Source organism: Ammospiza caudacuta, chromosome 8 (assembly GCF_027887145.1).
Source record: "Ammospiza caudacuta isolate bAmmCau1 chromosome 8, bAmmCau1.pri, whole genome shotgun sequence".
NCBI classification, from domain to species: Eukaryota; Metazoa; Chordata; class Aves; order Passeriformes; family Passerellidae; genus Ammospiza; species Ammospiza caudacuta.
Genome location: NC_080600.1, coordinates 44,315,586 through 44,337,029, shown reverse-complemented (window position 1 = coordinate 44,337,029; position 21,444 = coordinate 44,315,586).

The following is a 21,444-nucleotide window of genomic DNA, read 5'->3' as shown; positions in this document are numbered from 1 at the left end:
CTGAAAGAGCCTCTTCACTGAAATGAGAGGAGAGCTCTTACCCCAGCACATCCCAGAGAGGGAATGAAGCCCCTCGGCCAAGGCTGGGGTTAATATACCCCTGATTGTGCCCGCCTCTCGTTCCCATGGCACCTGGGAAAAGGGAGGGGGCGACTCCCACCAGGTATAAAAGCCCTCAGAGCAGCTGCCGCTGTTTCGCCCCTCTGACTTGAATTGAAGGGGAATGAAGGGCTTGTTATAGAAAAAAACTCTTCAGAAAAATAACAGCGCTTTCTTTTTTACAACAACTTGGAGCACAAGTGAGGAAAACTGGTAAGAAATAAAACTTTCTGTTTAGGCAGCATAACTAGATAAATTGGGTAATTGGCTGTTAACTTACGTAACTATTCCTTAGTAGCTACGTAACTAGTGGCTACTAAGTAGTACTTCCCATGTGATTAAACTGGGTGGAGAAGAATGCTAATGATATGAATAGTCTAAGTCTCCTTGGGACCTCCAATTTTGGCCATCTACCTTATAAGTAAAAATAAGAAAGATAAAAGCCTCCCAGGCAGTGTTAGGGTTAAGTGCATGCCAGGCTCATCCTTCTCTGAGATACTTGGTCCTACAGCACAGAAAGAAGTGCCCTGAAATGTAGTTTTAAACCCTTAAAATGCTGAAAAAGGCAGAGCTTCCTTCAAGTGACCTCCTTAAAAAGAGGAAATGGGGCAGTTATCTCTACTGAAGGTAATGCAATAACAAATGCCTAGTTTCTGCTATTTAATTTGCTCTCCTTAAGTATTGGGAAAAGAGGGGCTTTCCACACTTTAAAATCTCTCCAGTGATGAAAAGAGAAGGATTTTTCCCTCAGTTCAAACCCTTAGGATGGAGGGATAGCTGGGCTTCTCCCTCAATTTGGGCCTCAGGACAACAAAAAGGGGGTGGCTACCCTTACTTCAAACCCATAAGAAACATTGTCAAGATTTTCCCCTTTTTTTTAAACTGCCAAATAATAGAGAATGGGGACTCACTGTCAATTAACGCCCCTAACAGCATAGAAAAGGCAGGGATTCTTTCAACTGAGACCATTACAATTGCAGGGGAATCCAAGTCCCTACCAGTGTGAACACAAAAAGTAATGGAAAAGGAAGCTTTTCCCCTTTTCCCTAAACCCTTTTTCTCCTAATAACCCTTCTCCTTTCTGGGAGTGCTCTGGAGGGTCTGGGGCTTTGGAGAGGGACTGACACAGTAAAAGGGGACAGTTGCAAGCCCTCTCCTGGAACCCCACATGCTGCCTGGTCTGCTCAGATGCTGCCCCTTGGCAAAAGGGCTCTTCCCTTGGCATTTTCCCAAAGTGATGCTCTGTGCCCGGGTGGGTCCGGCTGCTCCCTAGTCCGTGCTGGATGCTCTGACCATAGTTCATGGAGGGACACTTGGGATACCCCTGTTAGCCCCTCTGGCCGAGCAGCTCCCTGTGCACCTGTGCCCGGGTAACCCTCTGAAAGCAGCTGGTCACACGGGGCGCTGCTAGACCTTGGACTGGGGGTGGAGGTGAAGAAAGGTCCTGTGAGGAGCTCCTTCCCCTACACAGCCCTTCTTCTGCCCCTTAAACCATGGGGTGCCAGACTTTCCTTTCGAAGGAAATTAACAGCCTTTCCTCTCTGTGTGCCCATGGCTGAAACTGTGATTCGGCCTCAAAAACTGCAGAGAACAATTTCTCACAGCCCGCAGCTGCCGACACCGAGAATTCTCGCTGCCCTTGCAGTGCCACGTGCCTCCTGTGGACTGACGTGGACACACAGCAGGTGTGAGTTTGGTTTTACAGGGAAGACGCCGGCACAGGATTTCTCCAGGAGCAAAGATGCCCCCACCGAGAACTCGGGCTGCCCTGGCAGTGCCAAGCACCTCCTAGTGCAAACTGGCATCAGGAAACTCAGGGGGTGAGTTTTTCTGTGCAGAAATTCTCCCGGACCAAACCTGAGAGCATCTAACCCTAACCACAACAACTTAACTGGGTCTAAAACTTACAACCTTTGGACTGGCAGTGTGGGACCCGACCCGCTGTGCCACCGCTGGCCCCTTTCTAAAGCATTCCACTGCAGTCCTAAAACTCTGCCTTTTCAGAGGGTGTTTCCTCTGACCCTGACCATAATCTTGAAAATATGCTAAAGAATCATAGAATGGGTTGGAAAAAGCCCCAACAATACCCTGAAAAGTCCCTTCCAAAATCTTCTAAATACCTTTAAAAGTCCTAGACAAAAAAACTCAAAAAGACGTGCTCGTCTCCGAATTCCACCTCTTGCTGTCTAGCCCACAGACGTCACCCCTACCTTTTTGCAGTGGGTCTGTTGGTCTCTGAGGGTTCTGTCATTGACCTGGTGTGTGAAGGCTGCTGTCTGGTCTCGCTGTTAGGGTTGCTGTGTTGTGCTGCTGCTCTTGGGGGAAAAGGCTGTTTTTAGGGGGGCTGGTTAGGCTGAGGTTAGGGCTGTCTCGGTCTGGCCGCCTGGACCGCGGCCGCTCCGCCGGCCGTGCCGGGGGAGGGAGGGGGGGGGTCCTGCCGTGCGCACCGTGGTCACCGCACGGAGCGGGGTCCCGTCTGTTCTCACTCTGCTCGGCTCTCTCCGCTGCAGCCGGCGTCAGTCCCGGCTTTGTCTCTGCCGGATCAGCCCCCGTGAGCCACGCGGGAGCCATGCACGCTCCAGCTCGGTCTGCACCGGAACGGCCCCTCCGCCGATCCCGGCTGCAGATCCCGCCTCTGGAGGACCGAAACCTGAGCTGTGCCCAGTTCCCCCGTCCCGCCCTGAGCTCCGTTCCCTTGGTAACCACAGCTCCGGCTGCTCAGGGGAACTTTCTAAAGGAATCACCTTCTCGAAACACTACAAGTTCAGTTAAAAGAAAGCCCTCTCCTGCTTCTTCCTAAAAGTACGGGAAGAAAGCTATAGAGGATAAAAATCAAAAAAGAATGGGATAAAGGAATTGGTCTATTTCCATTAAAAGAAGCTCCCATAGGAGGGGGCGGACCAGGTAAGCAACACTCAGCCCCCCATGTTCCTTGCTGCGATTTCTGGAGCCATTTGGGACCCTAAAACCAGACTGACTTTACGGTGGTGGCAGCTTGGGTCAGCGAGGCATCCTGCGCAATGCAGAATTTTAGCAGGCTGATGGCCACGAAGGGCTCCCGGGGCCCTGAACGTGAACACCAGCCCTTTTCTAAGGTAAGCCTGACTCAGCAGCCCAGGTTCCTGATGGGAGATAGCAGGAGACACGTGCCGAGGCCAAAGCAGCTGGAGTTGGGATAGGTGCCAACTGGGTCTGGGAGGCAGATTGGGAAATGCAGAATTTCAGAAGGCAAACAACTGGCCGCTCCGGGCCACAGGCCCCTGAACGCTAGTGCTGACCCTTTTCCCAGGTAAAGAAAACTCAGCAACACCGGTTCCTGATTTCAAATTGCTGGAGGCGCTTGGGAGTCTGAAACCAGCTCAACTCGGCACAGGTGGCAACTTGGATGTGGGAGGCATCCTGCGCAATGGGGAATTTCAGGACCTAGCCGTCCACTAAGAGCCCCTTGCCCCTGAACATGAAGGCCAGCCCTTTTCTCAAGAAAGCGTACCTCGGACACCCTGGTTCCTGATGGCAGGTAGCAGGAGACACGTGGCGAGGCAAAAGCAGCTGGAGTTGGAACTGGTGCCAGCTTGGGTCTGGGAGGCACATTTGGCAATGCAGAAATATCAGCAGGCAGCCAGCCACTCCAGGCGAGGCCTCCTGAACACCAATGCCAGCCCTTTCCCAGAAGAAGAAAACTCAGCACCCCAGGCTCCTGATGGGAGATTGCTGGAGCCATTTGAGACCCTCAAACCTGCCTGACTTGGCGGTGGTGGCAGCTGGGGTCCGGGAGGCATCCTGTGCAATGCAGAATTTCAGGTGGCAGACAGTCGGCCCCTCTGGACCAGAGGCTCCTAAACACCGGTGCCGTCCCTTTTCCCAGGTAAGCAAAACTCAGCAGCCCAGGTTCCTAGTTTCAGATTGCTGGAGGTGCTTGGCAGTCTCAAACAAGATCAACTAGGCACAGGTCGCAGCTTGGGGCTGGGAGGGATCATGAGCAATGCAGAATTTCAGCAGACAGCAGGCCACTACAGGCCACTAAGGGCCCTGGACACCAATGCTGCCCTTTACACAGGTAAGTATAACTCACCAGCTCAGTTTTCTGAGAGCAGAGTGCTACAGCCACTTGAGACTCTCAAACCAGCCCGACTTTACGGTGGTGGCAGCTTGAGTCTGGGAGGCATCCTGCGCAATGTTAAATTTCAGCAGACAGCTGGCCACTCCGGGCCCCAAGCTCCTGAACACTAGTGCTGACCCTTTTACCAGGTAAGCAAAACTCAGCCACCCAGATTCCTTGCTGCAGATTGCTCAACTCAGCTGAGGTGGCAGCTTGGTTCTGGGAGGCATCCTGCACAGTGCAGAATTTCAGATGGCAGACAGCCAGCCCCTCTTGCCCAGAGGCTCCTAAACACTAGTGCTGTCCCTTTTCCCAGGTAAGCAAAACTCAGCTGCCCAAGTTCCTGGTGGCATATTGCTCGAGTCGTGTGGGACTCTCAAACGAGCTCAACTCGGCTGAGGTGCCAGCTTGGATTCGGGAGGCATCATGCGCAATGGAGAATTTCAGCAGGCGGCCGGCCACGAAGGGCCCCTGGGCTCTGAACAGAAATGCTGCCCTTGACACAGGTAAGTGTAACTCACCAGCTCAGGTTCGTGATGGAAGATTGCTGGGGCCATTTGGGACCCAGCCAGACACTGCGGTGGTGGCAGCTTGGGTCGGGGAGGCATCCTGCGCAATGCAGAATTTGAGCAGGCAGCTGGCCAGTAAGGGCCCCTGGGCCCTGGACACCAGTGCTGCCCATTACAGAGGGAAGTGTAACTCAGCAGCTGAGGTTCTTGATGGCAGATAGCAGGAGACACGTGCCGAGGCAAAAGCAGCTGGAGTTTCCACTGGTGCCAGCTTGGGTCTGGGAGGCACATTTGGCAATGCAGAAATATCAGCAGGCAGCCAGCCACTCCAGGCGAGGCCTCCTGAACACCAATGCCAGCCCTTTCCCAGAAGAAGAAAACTCAGCACCCCAGGTTCCTGATGGGAGATTGCTGGACACATTTGGGGACCCTCAAACCAGCCTGACTCTGCCGTGCTGGCAGCTTGGGTCTGGGAGGCATCCTGCGCAATGCAGAATTTCAGCAGGCAGACGGCCGGCCCCTCTTGGCCAGAGGCTCCTGAACACTAGTGCTGACGCTTTCCCCAGGTAAGCAAAACTCAGCCCCCCAGATTCCTTGTTGCAGATTGCTTGAGTCGGCTGAGGTGGCAGCTTGGGTCTGGGAGGCATCCTCTAACCCAGTAAGAACCAAAAAAAACCCCAACCCTTTCTTCTAAAAAATATTCAAATATATATATCCTTATGTTTTCATATTTACATTCACAATATGCATTATAAATATAAATGTATATTGCTTACTTATACATTTATCTTTATCAATGTCAATTTATAAATAAATTTTTATTCTATATCTACTCCAAGCACTTATTTATCTATTTTATACCTATTTTTACATATTGATTATATATTCCCCTGTCAAGATTTTTACTTCTGTAACACTTATGTTTTATTTTAAATAACATCTGCCTCTACTTAAATAAAAGCCAAAAAAATTCCTTTCCTTTGGAATATATTTACATATTTTTATATTTTTATTCCTATTTATAATTTATAGTGCCCTATAATGTTATTTATATTCTATATTACAAATCTGCATTTTACTTACTTATGTTTATATTTAAATTTATATTCATAGTTTAGCAATTTCTCTTTATATAATTATTATATATTTCTAACTTATGATTCACATTTTTATAAGACTTATAGTATTTAAAATAAAACTCCTGCCTCTATAAAAACAGAGGACATCCCTTGATTTAAACAATAGTTAAAATTCTATTCACATCTACCTTTAAAATTTTTATTTATTATATTTATAGATATATATTAGAGAGAATACCTTTTATTATAATAATAGATGTATTATTTTTATATTATGTATTTCTTTTACTTATATTTATTCATATTAGATATTTATAGATATTGGTATATAAATTATATATTTGTATATCTGGATTTCTACTTTTATATTATTTCTATTTATATTATTTATTTAAAAAAACGGCCTACAACCTAAAAAAACCAAAAAAAATCTCCAATTTATTTTAACCTTTTTATATTTACATTCTATGTTTATATATCTTTCTTAATATATATAAATTATACTCCACTCTATATATAATGTTACAATTATATACCATATATTATACTTTTATGTATGTATCTGTTATCTATGTCTACCACTCTAATTTCATATTTATTTTTAAATTTATATTTATTTCTATTTTCATGTATATGTTAGACCATGTAAGTTCATTAACCCGACACATCAGAACCACAACAATACCGTACCTTTGTCAGCGCCTGTACGCAGCCCGCGCTCATCCCATTGCAGCACATCAAAACAAAACCTATTTCTATTACTAAAGGAACAAACATCCCACAACATTGAACCCTAATAAAAACTCAAATAAACCGAACTGTAAATAAATTTTAAATCCCACTATAAGCAGCCCAAAGCCTCCACACATTCTCATCATAAACTTCCTCCTAAACCAATATCTCAAACACCCACAAACTCAAATACACCTTGAAAATGACACAACTACTAATAAAAACAAACACCCATTAAAAATTAAATCTAACCAACTCACTAGACTCAAAACTGTACAACTGACCCAAAACAGTACTAAGAAAAAAAAGCTCTACGTTTATGCACAAATAATAACCAATAATCTGGAAAAGTTATTTGAAAAAATTTTACAAATTAACTAAAAGCATGAAAATAAAAAAATCTAAATTATTAAAATACTACAAAATATCACTAACTAAATTTAAAAAATATTGCCTATAAAAACCCACCATATAAATGCCCCTCTCCCCAACAATAAAACTAAAAACACCTAACGAACCAGAAAGAAATCGGAACTTAGGAACACTAAAACCATAGCGTTCAAGAAGTCACACCACATCCCTTATCATACACCAACTACAAACAACATAAAACAATACAGTGAATTCTTAAAAACCACCTTAAAACCACTACATTGAAAAACATTTCAAAAATGAAAAACTGCATTTAACAAAAGCCATCTAATAAATTCACACCCAAAACTCCAGCAGCCCAGCTGGCCCTACCAAAGCTGTATGTTTATACATAAATTAAACAAAACCAAAATGCCAGTAATACCTATCAGAAGTCTATGAAAGAAACCTCTTGAAATTAATCCTAGCCCAAATACAAACCAACCCATCCAGAAAGTCAGCTTCACCCAAAAAACAACTTACACACAGTTAATAATACCAAGAAATAAAACAACACACCATATACCACCAATGAATATAATAGTGTAGGAAAAAAAATACTCCACTTTTTTTTTTTTTTTTTTTTAATTTAAACTAACTTATTTTATTAGCTAGAACAGAAGCTTTTGCCAAGACTGTAACAACAACTTCTTTTTCTTCTTCTCCTTCTGAAATATCCCTTCTCACTCCCAAATTCCTCACAACTTCTGAGTTTAAATCCAAGCCAAAAGCAAAATTCGTGCACTTGTGCGTTCGATGCTCCTGCCAGATTCTCTGTTTCCCTCCACATCTTCTTACACTTTCAGTCTTCAGGCTGTCCTGCCGTGATGAGTTTGTCGGAAGAATGGGTAAAGAGAGGATTTCCCTGCCTCCCCCCCAGAGCTGGTTTCCTCAGCCATTTCACTCAATCCCAAGCCGGCAATGATGCACGCTCACCTGAAGCAGGGGAATAAATCTCTAAATGTCACTAAATACATAAAATGTACACAAATAAAAATACATAAATGTCACTAAATACATAAAAGCGCATCCCCATTGTTCCAACACTCGGCAGCCCATGCGGCCAAGGTCAGAACTCTCTGCCCCCCGAGGACACGGCAATCAGCGGGGCCCTTTGTCCCTCTCTCCAGCACGGACCTATGAAGCCAGAGAGGAGTTTACAGAGACCGGGAGGCGGCCGGACGGGGCGAGCGCCCGGCCCGACCTTCCAAAGCTGGCGGCAGCGAGGGCGGAGAGCGCCACGGCCCCGCTCCGCCGCCTGCCCGCCGCCCCGGGGCCGCCCCGCCGGGATTGTCCGGCCCGCGGTCGCTCCCAGCGCCTGGAGCGGGGCGGGCGCGGGCTCGGGAGCTGCCGCCCTGTTCCGACGCCGCTCGCCCGCCCCCGCCCGCTGCCCCGGCCCGCGCAGCGCTGCGACCGCACCTCCGCCGCCCGCCGAAACCGGCCCCGCCCGGTCGCCCCCGCCGCGGCCGTTCTCCTCGGGCATCGCATCCCTTTGCATGACCGAATGTCCTTCACCCGCCCCCGCCATTTACAGACCCTGGCCCGACCGCCGCTGGCTCCAGCGCCCTTCCCTCGCTCGGCAGCCGCGTCCTTGCCCCGCCCCCGGCACTCAGCGGCGAGGGGCAGGGCGCTGGCTCGGGGGGGGTGCGATCCCGCTCTGTGGCCACAGGGGGAGGAGATTTGTGGGGGCGTGCGATTTCCCCGCCCATTTCGCCGCCATCTTGAGAAGGTCAAAGAACGCCCGCGACATTTGCGACGCGCCCCTCCCAAAATGGCGGCCGAGGAGGACCCTCGGAAGAAATAGGGTTTTACCCAGATGCCTCTCAGCAACCCGCCTAAATATGCTCGCCCACGGCGCCGCTGACCACATAGGCCGTGTCTTATACACTTAAAATGCCACATAAAAATCCATCGGGGCCGCCATGGCGTCGGTGTTTCATGCAGGCAGCCGATTAGACCGACGCGGGCCCTCGACTTCCCCGCCCTTCTCGCTGCCATGTTAAGAAGGTCAATTAAAAGTCCGTGACACCCGCGACTCGCCACTCCCAAGATGGCGGCCTCGCGGCTGCCGGTAGCGACAGAGCTGCAGTACCGCGCTCTGCCCACAAGGCGGCAGCACTGCCGCCCGCCCCAGCCGGGGGCGCAGCGCGCCTCGGGGCTGCGGGCAGGGAAGGTGGCAAAAAAGAACAGGGCCGACCCCCGCCAAAAACTGCTCTGAAATAAATGCCAAAAACCTGCCTCTTACCCCACCAGAATCAAACAAGGCCCCTTGCTTTAAAGCCATGTTTAAATAAATTTTTTATTTCCATTTTTCGTATTTATATTCACATGCATAGCTATAGTGGACATTGATGTAGCATGTAATTTATATAACATTATTCTATTTCTATTATTTATATTTACTTATATTTTGTGCTTTTATAAATATCTTTCCACATTGATTGTATATTTCTATGTCTAAAATTACATTTCTATCATGCTTTCACTATTTAAAATACAAATCCCATCCTAACTAAATAAATACAAAAAAGCTCTATTCTTTTAAACTACATTGAAATATTTTTATATTTATAGCGCTCATGACTATATTCACATTTATATTTGTAGTTTATACTTAAGTATTATATTAATCATTATGTATAACATGTATCCTATTCAAATAAGAGATAAATTATTTTCCTAATTATGTACCATATCTACTGCTACAACTTATTTTTCCTTACATTTTTAATTTTTATATTAACCTTCAGCTATTTATGATCTATTTCTATTCTTAGATTTCTACCTTTATATTATTTGTATTTATAATGTTTATACTAAAACACCTGCTTTTGCCAAATAAAAAAAAAAAAATCCCCTTTATTTTAAACTACTTAAAAAAACCTAGAGTATATCAATCTGGTATAACATATAACAAATGATAGATATGATAGATGTAAAATTGATATAAATATTGTAGTGTATTATAGGAAATAAATAAAAATCAATACAATCCATAACACAAGTAATACTGTATAAATGTTATATTTATGTTATTTTATATTTCAAATAATTTAACATTTCTTTATATATTTGCATATACTTGACAAACATTTCTATATTTATACTTGGGTTGCGATTTTTTTCTGGGTGTTTTCTGGGTCTTTTCTTGCCCTTCTTCGAATTTTTTTCTGGGTTATTTCTTGTCCATCTTGGGGGGTTTTTTCTTGCCCATCTTCAGACTTTTTTCTGTTTTTTTTCTTGCCCATCTCAGAGGGTTTTTTTGGGGGTTTTTTCTGGGTTTTTTTCTTGCCCATCTTGGGTGATTTTCTGGGGTTTTTCTACGTTTTTTTCTTGCCCATCTGGGATTATTTTCTGGGGTTTTTTTCTCGTTGCTTTCTTGCCCATCCTGGGCTTTTTCTGGGTTTTTTTCTTTTCCATCATGTGGTTTTTTTCTGGTTTTTTCCTGCTCATCTTCGTCTGGTTTTCTGGGTTTTAAGCCAAAATCGGTACATATCATGTCAGTTCATGCAATACAACCCGGCTGGGGATTTTTTATTCTAAATTTAACAAGGAGTCGCAAAACCTGGAAAGCAAAAGTCACACACACAAGGTTAAATCCAGTCAGCATGCACTCACACACGCAGAGACGAGCAGACACAGACAGACACAGCCACGTGCTCTCACACACGCTCACACAATCTTTCCACTTAAATGCTCACTGCGGCCCTTACTCGAGATGCTGAAGAACGTGCTGTGACACATCTTCTGGCTGCCGCTCCTTGAGGTAAAATGGCAGATCCTGGGGAAATCAGCAGCCTCGGGGACCTGTGAGACGACAGGAAGGGTCAACGAGTGGCTATCTGACAGCTAGGACTTGTCTCCTCTCTGGACTGATAAATTTTCTACCCAAAATCCAATAAAAGACAGATGTATAGGTACATAGAACATAAGCCACCATAGGCAGATACAATACAAGCCAGGACTTGCAAAAATTCTCTGGAAGATGAATTCTTGCGCCCTATTCCCTTTCAGAAGAAGGAACCTACACAACTACTGCAGTCATCTGAGGAGGTGCATCTGAAAAAAAAGTTAGGACAACAGTCAGACGGTTCAATGATAACTGAAGAGCTCCAGATATCCTGTGTCCATCTACAAATCCCATCTAGAGTCCAACTACACCCCACACTGCACATTACAAATCCCCGGGCCCTCTCCTATTGCACCAGGCTATGCGGCAGGGCAGAGCAGCTCGGGCACAAATGTGTGCTGACAGCCGTGACACAGGATGGACAGGACAGGACAGACAACGGGGACACAACACAGACAGAAAATTCTAGGCAAGGAAAATGGCTGCAAGGACTGAGAGAATGCAAAAGGAGATGACCGAGTTCAAACTGATGGTGAGCTGATGAGGCTCAGAGAACCCCGAAGGAAGAAGATGATAACTGAATGATTTCTTCTAAGAACTGCTGTCGAAGGAAGGAGACCCAGACATCCGTTGATCATCATAGGCCCAATTTTATTGATCAGTACGGCGGGTTAAATACAGTTAATAATAAGCTTCATACATATTGCAAAAGTTGAGCTCAGGATTGGTCAGCTTACATATCAGCATCTACGCCTACTTCTACATTCCTATGGTTCTACTTTTGATACTTTCTACATATTCTCAGGATATATTCAGGAATATCTCTACTCCCTTTCCTCATGTTGCAGCAAGGTCACTGCTGACCTTTCCTTTTAGCTTGCTGACTGCTGGCTTTTCTCTTTCAGCTTAACCAGCGGCATTATTTCAGCGTGGCCTTTCTCAGCTAACCAATTATTAATAAATCTCTCCACATTTCCCCCGTTTTCTTCTTGCGCAAGGAGATTAGTTTGCCATGTTTTTGCTATTGTACGGCTAACCATGTTTTGAATACAGTTAAAGATACAAGGCAAAATAAGCAAAAACAGTAAGATTACACCCAGCAGGCCTATAGCATAGATCACAAGGTTCCTCAGCCACGGTCCAAGTCCTAAGCCTTTAAGCCATTCGTCAATTCCTAAACCGTCTTCTTCCTTAAGTTTGTGAAGTCCCTGTTGCAATTCTTTTATCTTAGAGTGAATGGACACCGAATGATCAGACAGATTCATGCAACACATTCCCTCAAACTCTTCACATCCATGCCCTTGTGCTAAGAGCAAAAAATCTACAGCAGCTCTATTCTGCAAAACAGCATGGTTAACACTTTGCACATCTGCAGTTAACATGTCTAGAATTTGTGATGTCTTGTTCAACTCATCCCTTGCCCAGCATCCTAATTGTTTTGCTAAATTCATAGCTTTATTGGCAGATCCTCCTGGCAAGATAGTTGAAACCACCACCTGTTTGAATGTGCCCCAAAACCGTGGATCTCCTATCTTGCTGCAGTCTAAGTCATGTATGCTACGTTTTTTCCTGTTTGAATTTTGACTCAGCTGCATTAGCAAGGACACATTAGGGTGAAACAGTGACAATTTTCCCAAATAACAGGGTCCACCCTGTGGTTTAGCTGGTATGCCATTCCATGCCCTGTCTCCACAAATCAAAAATATTCCTGTGGGTAATTTCATTGGTGCTGTGATATTTGTGCCGTTACATTGATTGTAATGCTGTGGAGAGAATTCACTCACATTCAGGGGTGAATCTAGGGTGGCCCATGTTTCTTTAGGTTGGTTTAAATTCTGAGCACCCAAAAGTCTGAAGCTAAACCATCCACCAGCTGTAGTGTTAGATACGCTGGCATTTGTACTTCCAAAAAGATCCAGTTCCTCAGGAGGAGAATGCAAAGAGGTGTTAAGTTATTGGATTAGTAAGCATTGACGATAGCCATCACTCTGACCTGCAGTATACCCTTGTTGCACCGGCAATGTGATGTTTGACATGTTAGACATACATAAGGTTTGGTTGTTTATCAAACTGCAAAATTCTCCAGGAGACCACACCGGAAGTCCCACCAGGCATGTTCGAAATGGGTTAGTGACTCCTCCAAGACTAAGACAAAGTGATGATTGGTTAGTTTGATTAGCAAGTGTCACCCATAAATTTTCCCTTGGTTGACTAAAGTGTGTTATTCCTACTGCTTCACTTGCTACAGCATTGAGCAGTATAACAAGAACAAACCTCATTTTTCTTTCTGCTTGCTTTGCTTCTCCCTTTCTTCCTTCTGCTTGCGTTGTTTTTCCTTTCTTCGCTGTCTTTTCCCTGGTTTGTTAGATTGTCTATTGTAAGGCTGAGTTAATTTTTGAATATACTGATCTAATTCTAAATCAGCATCCTTGCTCACAGGTATAGCATGAGATAAGTTTGAAGGCAAATCAGCTTTACAGCGAGCTGCTATGATGCGTGAGGCTTTAGTAATTTCAAATACTCTAAGGTTTTCCTGCAACTTCCACCTAAGATATGCTATAATCACTTGTTCTGCACTCTCAAAAAGCTGTAATCCTGTCCGTCCTGGCAGGCCAGTACTTTGTTCAAGAGCTCTAACCCAGAAATAATTTCGAATCCACTTTCCAGAACAAGGTTTACACCATAAATAATCTACTGACCTCTGTGAATACCAATAAACCTGATTACAATCTGCACAATGCAAAGCTACCCATGCATAGCATTTATCATTATCCCTTTTGCAAACGTAACAAGGAAGTGAATATAAGTAAGGACCAGTATGAAATTGTGGTTCTTCAATCCAAAGCAACCAATTCAATGGTGGTGATCGCAAAGCCTCTTCTGCCTTTTTACTGTATGAGGCTAACAGCTCAAGATCTCTCTTTAACACAAGGTGTATCTTATTTCGTAATCGTAGTTCTTGTTCGTTATCCTCCTCAACAACTATATCTTCCCGAGGGTCCCACAACTGTAGGAGTGTTCTAATCATAGAAAATTAATTAGCAATCACTGATACCCTTATTCAAATGAGACCCTTCCCCTTTTGCCTTCTTTTTCTTATCTGTCTTTAATCTTGCTGCTCCTGATCTCACTGGTCCTGCCACTTGCAAACTCAATTTTTGCAACTTGTCAATGCAGCAATCTAATGCTCTATCAGGATCCCCTTTGAAGGGTCCTACAACTGAATGCTGTGTTAAAGGCACTAATTTCCTACACCTTATAGAAACTATACGTGATTTACTTTGAACCTTAATTCTATTCACAATACATTGTAGTTCCCATCGATAATAAGCAAGAATTTTCTGTTCAGGAGACTCATAAAGATTTAAAGCTATATATGCATTTTGCCCTGTTTGTCTCCTTAATTCATCTTGCCAACTTTTACCCCACGTGTGTTCTTGTTTACAAGTATGACACCACAAATCCCACAATAGTGATTGTTCTATCCAAAAAGTTCTTTCACAACCCCCACAACGTAGAGCTATCCAGGCAGCACAATGTGGATTGTAACAGTCAAGGCAATGCAGTTTCGCTGGATTCGTTAAATGAAAAGTTGATAATGAGTCAATAAAACCAATCAGCTCCTGGGCTGTCCGATAGTGACGTGTCAGTGTTCTGTCCAACGCTTCCGAGTACCCCTTCAATTGTAACAGTAGTGGCTGTAGGACTAGAAGCAGTTTCTTCCCCAGTCGCTCCCTGTCCTCCTCCGTAAGGCGATCCACCAGAGGCTGCATCAAAGACAGGTTTAGTCCACTTAGCAGGCACCCACAAAGGCCCTGTAGGTGAGGAAACACAAAGATACCCCCGACCCCAATATAATACTTTTGCAGATTTTTCCCATAATCCTGTACTCGGGTTCTTATACTTAACCCAGACCTCTGTTTCCTTAGTATTTTCCTGACCTGACCTCGGATGATGTTTCATTGCAGGGGGGGTATCATCTTCCCCAAAAATGCGTAAATGGTTAATCACATACAAAACCTTAGACAAACATGCCTGTGGATCTGCCAAATCTTGATGTTTTTCAATATACTGCTTAAGGGTACTGTTTGCTCTTTCCACTATTGCCTGTCCAGTAGGAGAGTGTGGAATACCTGTCACATGCTTAACAGACCACTGATTCAAAAATTTCCGAACCCTAGCACTTACATAAGCTGGACCATTATCGGTTTTAATACTCTTTGGAACTCCCATAACAGCAAAACAACTTAACAGGTGTCTGATAACATGTGTAGCTTTCTCCCCTGCCTGAGCCGTAGCCCATATGTAATGACTGTATGTATCTATGGTGACGTGCACATGCTTGACTTTACCAAATCTAGCTATGTGTGTAACATCCATTTGTCATTTCTCATTTATTTCTAAACCTCGAGGATTTACCCCGATGCCTAGACCTATCCCACCATTATGATAACTACATGTTGGACATGCTCTGACAATGGCCTTGGCTTCTGACAAACTCAGCTCAAAGTGTTTTGCTAAACCTCTTGCATTTTGATGATATCTACTATGTGCTTCTCTGGCCAACGTGTGCTTGTCAATAGGACAAGAATTATCAATGGGTAGGGTAACCAATTTATCTGCACGTTCATTCCCTTCTCCTAAACCTTCAGACCACTTATGACTCCTAATATGAATCACAGAATATGCTGCATTTCTTTCTCGTAAAGCCTTCCTTAACTGTATCAGTAACTCATACAATCGTTTATTATTCACTTCCTTAATTGCTGCTTCCTCTATTCGTTTGGCTACTCCTGCAACATACATAGAGTCTGTGACCACATTTAAAGGCTCCTGTAAGTTGGATACCGCCCATACTACTGCTAACAATTCCAGAGTTTGTAAGCTATCTGCAGGGTCTGCTGTGAGGAGTTGATGCTTCCATTGTCCCTTTTCTTGCCAGGTAACAGCAGCACGCCTTGATTTCTTTCCTGCATCTGTAAAGGCTGTAATAGCTCCTTCTATGGGGCGTTCTTCTCTCAAGGGTCGAGTAATCCAGTTCCATTCTGTCATCCATTGCAAAACTCTAGGCACTAATTTACTAGTCTCTACTTTAGCAGGTGACATTAATAATGCTTCTTGTAAATTCTTTGAATTAATCAAGTACCAGTCCAAGGTTTCTTTTTCCATAGGCAATCTAATAGTAGCAGGTTCTCTACCATCCACTTCAAGAATTCTGAGACGCCCCTTTTTGATTAATGCAGCCAATTGTTCAATTTTTGAAGATATTGTTTTCTTATGCTGTAGTGGTGGTGATAACCATTCCAACACCCGTATCTCCCCCGTTTTCTTTTGCAACTGAGAGAGAGCACCAAGCAAGTGGCAAGGGCTATTCCAGATAGTAAGATCGATGGGGTGGTCGAGTTGTCGACGAGACACATACCCTTGCTGTACACAGTTACCAATTTGCTGCAAGGCAAGATGATGCTCCTTTGTCAGGTGTACAGGAGTAGTAGGGTCCACGCCTCTCAACAAAGGCCGTAGGGTTTCTAATAAATGATTTGGTATTCCCACAATAGGCTTCAGCCACTGTAAGTCTCCCAGCAACTTCTGTGCATCATGTAAAGTTTTAATGTCCAATTGTAATTCCAATTTTTGTGGTATTACTATTTGATCCATCAGAGTCCATCCCAAATATTTCCAGGGCTTTGTAGTCTGAATTTTCTCTGCAGCAATAACAAGTGAATATGCAGCAAGAGTATTTTTAATGGTTTCAATCTGTAAAGAGGAGAATGGCTGTTGCTGTGCAAACAAAATATCGTCCATGTAATGATATATTATAGTTGCTGGCCATTTGCGACGTAGTGGCTGTAAAGCAGCATCAACATAAAGCTGACATAAAGTGGGAGAGTTGCGCATGCCCTGCGGAAGAGATGTCCATTCAAATCTTTTATCCGGTTCTCCACGATTTATTGCTGGTAAAGTGAAAGCAAATCTCTTCATGTCATCAGGATGTAGGCCAATAGTGAAAAAACAATCCTTTAGGTCAATAATTAAAAGTGGCCAGTGTTCTGGAATCATAGCTGGATTTGGAAGACCAGGCTGTAAAGCTCCCATTGGTTCCATTTGGTCATTCACAGCCCTCAAATCGTGTATCAAACGATATTTCCCTGATTTCTTTTTGATTACAAAAATAGGTGTATTCCAAGGGCTTGTAGATAGTCGTAGGTGCCCTTTTGTATATTGTTCCTGTACCAATTCATGGGCATGCATAAGACTCTCCCCTTTTAATGGCCATTGCTTAACCACCACCGGTGTATCTGTTTTCCAGGTGAGTGGAATGGGGAACGTCCAAGCAATGGCAATTACCCCAAAGGGTGTTGATTAGTTAACACCACTCCCAATTGTGTTAAAATGTCCCTTCCAATTAAACAAGAAACTGTAGGAGGCAATTGAACAATTGAAAACACAGCAGATATTTGTTGATTCTCAATACACACAGACAAAGGCGGCGACCTGCTTGCCAGTGTAAATCCTCCCACTCCTGTGAGCATGTTTGATGAGGGAAATAGAGGCCAGTGTTGTGGCCATGCTTCTGGAGAAATGATGCTGGTATCTGCTCCTGTATCCAATAATCCATAAAGGGTTATGCTTTGATGCCCATAAGTAATTCCAACCTTTTGCTTTGGTCTATTTTGTAAATCCACAGTTAAAAGTGTAACACCAGTAGAGCCAAAACCTTTTTCATCCCGTGTTTGTTCCGTAAATGATTGTATTCCTGATGTCATTTGTGACAGTGGTACCAATTGTGCAATGCGTTGTCCTTTTGTAATTTTAATCGGAGGATAAAGGGTGTAAGCCATGATTTGTATTTCCCCAGTAAAGTCTGCATCGATAACACCAGGCAAAACAAATAATCCCAACATAGTTATAGAAGAACGTCCCAGCAATAATGCTCCACATGTTTGTCCATTTAATATAAGAGGGCCCTTTACTCCAGTGGGTATCCTCTCAGGCCGATTCGTCATTAGTGTGACGTCTACTGCTGCTGATAAGTCCAAGCCGAGGCTCCCTGTTGTTGCGGGTTGCAGGCAGGAGGTAGCAGCGATGTTACGGCAGCAGCTGGTGTCTCCGATGACACGGTGGCAACTTGTGTCTGTCCCTCATTGCCGCATTGGTAACACTTGATGAATGGTCTCGAGCCTCCTTACGTGACCACCAGTGAGCCGCTTCGGAGAGGAGCAAGAGCAGCTAACACCTGATTTTGAGTAGACTATGCTTTTGCAACCCAAATCCTAATTCCTTTAAGGCTTCTACTATAAATGCCTGTGAAGCTGTTGGCATTAATGCCATTCACTCTAATGCTTCCTCAATAGCCCAATTTGCCCCTAAAGTAGCTAGCACTCTTTGGGTTGCTGGATTGCTATTTTGCAAGGCACACTACTTCAATAGGGCCCTGCAACACCAGCCCGATCTATAGCAGTAGCTGCTCTATCGATAAAATTTCCAAATGATTCTTCTCTACCTTGTTTAATGCCCATATAAACCGGTAACCCTCCTGGCTCTTTAACCATGTCAATTGCAGCACTCACTAACCACATAGACTCCCTAAGTTTATCTTCTCCCGATATCATCTGTGCCTCTGTACGTAAAAATGCCTCTAAGCCCATCAGCTCCTTTACTGTTACTCCATGTAATGGGTCATGTGCATTAAACAATAACTGCTGATGCTGAGTAAATATCAACCGAACTATTCCTCTTAAATCATTAGGACATAAAACCTGAGTATTAAAAAGATAATCTAGCATTTGCTTAACAGGTTCACTTTTTACTCCAAACTGACTAACCGTAGAACGTAGCTGAGTTAACAGCTTCCAATCTAAGGGAGTATATTCTGCTATATTATGCGTAAGGTTCCCCTGTGCATCATAGTGTGGTGTGTATGTAACTGGGCATGCAAGACTAGAAGCTATTTCCACCGCCTCACCATCCCCCATTTGCATTACTTCTCTCGCCAAAGCAGCCCAAGCTTCCCTCCTCTGTTTAGCCATCTCCCCCCATGGATCACGGTGTGCCCCTGGGATGGGATCTGGCTCTTTAAGGGTGCTATGCTGCTGGCGCTTCGGTGCAGGCACCGAGTTTTTGCACGGGGAAGGCAGTGAAGCAGAGGCTGGCTCGCGCGGGGGAAGCAGGGGAAGCAGCCCCCCCGCTGGAGCTGACAGTGAAACCGGAGCCGGCTCAAGCTGAGACGGCCCGCGGGGGGCAATCAGCCCCCCCGCTGGAGCTGTAACCAGAGCCGGCTCATTGAGGGGAAGCGGCGGAGGCAAGGCTGACGGCGGAGGCGAAGCTGGCTTGCTCCCACTCCCACCGTCCGACCCGCCCGAAGCCGGTAGCGGAGGCAAAGCTGGCTTGCTCACACCCCCACCATCCGACCCGCCCGAAGCCGGTAGCGGAGGCAAAGCTGGTTTGCTATTACCCCCACCATCCGACTCGCCCTCCCCCTCAGACAGGAAAGGTGCAGACGGTTCCACTGCGCCTATAGGAAAATCTTCCACACTACTTTCCTGGGGACCCTTAGGCATAAGTATCTTAGTTACAGAAGGTGCCAGGGGATCATCCTCACGACCATACCCTATATTCCTCCTATGAGCTTCTGTTGCCCTTTCTGCTGCCTTTCTCTCAGAGACCTGCTGCAGTAACGTGTTATACACCACCCGCCATAACTTCCCGAATTTCTTTGCTGACTTATCATCGTCCAACACTGTATCCCACAATATTTCCCCAAACTTCTTCCACTCTGCTAGCTCATGAACTGTATGAGGGTTAGAAAAAATACCCTTAGCATGGCCATAGGCTAATAACCCTGGTAACTCCTTTTTTAAATCTATCCCCTTTATCCCACGCCGCTCTAAATAGGCGGTAAATAAATCATATGCCGCTTGCCTATCCATACCTATTAATCAGCGCGCGCTGTTGCAGCTCTCCAGGCTCCCGCGGCACGTATTGGCTTAAGTCCACCGTTGTGAACCTTAAGGGTGCTTCAAATTCCGGCACCGTCCCTGCTGCAGGGGGACCCAAACCCAACTTCCCGACCGTGGCGTAATCCCTTTTTCTTTTAATCCGAGAAAAAGGGTAGAGATTCGGTTATGCCCGCATTCTCCACCATTTGTCGAAGGAAGGAGACCCAGACATCCGTTGATCATCATAGGCCCAATTTTATTGATCAGTACGGCGGGTTAAATACAGTTAATAATAAGCTTCATACATATTGCAAAAGTTGAGCTCAGGATTGGTCAGCTTACATATCAGCATCTACGCCTACTTCTACATTCCTATGGTTCTACTTTTGATACTTTCTACATATTCTCAGGATATATTCAGGAATATCTCTACTCCCTTTCCTCATGTTGCAGCAAGGTCACTGCTGACCTTTCCTTTTAGCTTGCTGACTGCTGGCTTTTCTCTTTCAGCTTAACCAGCGGCATTATTTCAGCGTGGCCTTTCTCAGCTAACCAATTATTAATAAATCTCTCCACAAACTGCAAAGATGGATGCCTAGGAATCCTACGGTCAGAATCCTCTACCTAACCTCATATTACGCCAAATCCTAATCCACCAAAATGGATCCAGGTGGGGGCATAGCTGTCCATACAGCCCAGACCAAGACCTGACAAGACATCAGATACGATGCTTCCAAAGACAGAAGAGAGTCTGACGCCTGTCTGAGCTCCCTAGTCAAAAGTTCTGTGGCCTGGGTGCCAGGCCAGGGAATGCAGAGATCACAGATGCTAACAATGATGCCAAGATTAATGACAGGCACCCCTAAGGTAAAAGACATGGGATACACAAACAACACACAATTCACAACAGACAAGTGACACGAGACACACCGGGACTGCTCTGCCCTGCTGCACACCTCAGCACTGTGATCAAAAGTGAGACTTGGCTTCTATGGGGCCTAAGGGGCCACTTCATTAACACCCCCCCACCTCCAAACTGGACTCAAAACCCCCTCCCTGTAATCCCCAAACCAGCACCGTGCTTTCAGCCCCTCTGTGGGTCACGGCCCTCTACTTATCTCTCATACAGCTGGGGATGCTGGTCCCTGTCAGGTGCAAAGAAAGGCCACCTCATCAGATGGGAAGGTCCTGCTGGCACCGGGCTGGTGTCTCTCAGACAGCTAGATTAAAGAGAACCAAACATCAGTGCCTGATCTTGGCACCGCATCGGCCAAAACCCCACCACTCTGCTACTCACCGCGCTCCTAAGAAGGCCCGGCACCTCCTGACCCTGACCCTCTGCCACACGTGGAATGCGTCTGCACCTGAAAGAAAGTTAGAACACATGTCAAACATCACCAGGATAACTCACAAGCTGCAAACACCATATGTCAATCTAGGAACAACATCTAGTGCCCAAGTACAGCCCACATTACAAATTTCAACTCCCCAAGGCTTGTCCTATTGCAGCAGGCCATGCGGCAGGGCAGAACAGCTCCGGCAAAAAATGTGTGCACACACCCGTGACACAGAAAGTGACAAACAGGGGGGACATGAAACATGACACATCATGCTTGTGGTGAGGGCCTCGAGGGGAAAAGGCAAAAGGGACCCCAAAGACACACTAGGGAACACAGCACACCGGACAACAGGACACAGATCGGAGCTGTTCTGCACTGCCCGCCTG